At 42.4% G+C, this 1,776-nt stretch overlaps 1 pseudogene; it reads left to right on the top strand.

The window, feature by feature from the left end:
- The first annotated feature begins 341 nt into the window (after positions 1–341).
- Positions 342–1,568, top strand: LOC102836330 (annotated as a pseudogene).
- The last annotated feature ends 208 nt before the right edge of the window (positions 1,569–1,776 follow it).

Consider the following 1,776-nt stretch of genomic DNA (forward strand, 5'->3'; position numbering starts at 1 on the left):
AAATGTTAATTAAATAAAAAGCAGAATATCATGTATAGCAGATGTCTTTTATCTAAGAAAAGGAAAATAAGAATATGTTTTAATATTGCTTTTTTAAAAATCAATGGAGACCTCATTCATTTCCTTTGGTCTCTGGTTGTTCAGCTCCAGCTCTTGTCATCACCGGCTTTCCGCCATTACCGCCCCCGCAAGTTTTCTCCATCACCACCCCTAGTGACTCTTTGCCCCTGATTCTCCTTGATTCGTTCCCCCATCAATCGCAACCATTGACGCCATGTCAGGTTATTTGAGTGACGGAGACCGCAGCCGGGATTGAGGGTTTGGGGCACCTTGATTTGGAGAAAAAGGAAGAAGTTTGGAAACCCTGGGGAGAAACTAGTTAAAAAGAAGTGGAATCTTGATGAGCTGCCCAAATTTGAGAAGAATTTTTACCAGGAACATCCTGATTTGACTAGGCGCACAGCGAAAGATGTGGAGACATACAGAAGAAGCAAGGAGTTATGGTTAGAGGTCACAACTGCCCAAAACCAGTTTTGAACTTTTATGACGCAAACTTCCTTACAAACGTCATGGATGTTACTGCAAGACAGAATTTTACTGAACCTACTGCTATTCAAGCTCAGGGATGGCCAGTTGCTTTAAGTGGACTGGATACGGTTGGAGTAGCACAGACTGGATCCAGGAAAACATTATCTTACTTGCTGACTGCCATTGTCCACATCAATTCATCAGCCATTTCTAGAGAGAGGTGATGGGCCTATTTGCTTGGTGCTGGCGACAACTCGGGAACTGGCCCAACAAGCGCAGCAAGTAGCTACTGAATACTGTAGAGCATGCCGTTTGAAGTCTACTTGCATCTATGGTGGTTCTCCCAAGGGACCACAAATACGTGATTTGGAGAGAGGTGTGGAAATCTGTACCTCGACACCTGAGAGGCTGATTGTCTTTTAGAATGTGGGAAAACTAATCTGAGAACAACCTACCTTGTCCTTGAAATAGCAGATAGAATGTTTGATTTGGGCTTTGAACCACAAATAAAAAAGACTGGATCAGATAAAACCTCATAGGCAATCCTTAATGTGGAGTGCGACTTGGCCAAAAGAAGTAAGACAACTTGCAGAAGACTTCCTGAAAGATTACATTCACATAAACCTTATCCATTGGTGCAGTGGAACTGAGTACAAACCACAATATTCTTCAGATTGTGGATGTGTGCCATGATGTGGAGAAGGATGAAAAACTTATCCATCTAATGGAAGAGATCATAAGCGAGAAGGAGAATAAAACCATTGTTTTTTGTTTAAACCAAAAGAAGATGTGATGAACTTACCAGAAAAATAAGGAGAGATGGGTGGCCTGCCATGGGTATCCATGGTGACAAGAGTCAACAGGAACGCGACTGGGTTCTAAATGAATTCAAACATGGAAAAGCTCGTATTCTAATTGCTACAGATGTGGCCTCCAGAGGGCTAGATGTAGAAGATGTGAAATTTGTCATCAATTATGACTACCCTAACTCCTCAGAGGATTATATTCATCGAATTGGAAGAATTGCTCGCAGTACCTAAACAGGCACAGTATACACTTTCGTTACACCTAATGACATAAAGCAAGTGAGCGACCTTATCCCTGTGCTTCGTGAAGCCAATCTAGCAATAAATCCCAAGATGCTTCAGTTGGTTGAAGACAGAGGTTCAGGTCATTCCAGTGGTAGACGAGGCATGAAGGATGACCATCGGTACAGATACTCTGCAGGCAAAAGGAGTGGATTCAATA

The sequence above is a fragment of the Chrysochloris asiatica genome, unplaced genomic scaffold (genome assembly GCF_000296735.1).
Source record: "Chrysochloris asiatica unplaced genomic scaffold, ChrAsi1.0 scaffold03149, whole genome shotgun sequence".
NCBI lineage: Eukaryota > Metazoa > Chordata > Mammalia > Afrosoricida > Chrysochloridae > Chrysochloris > Chrysochloris asiatica.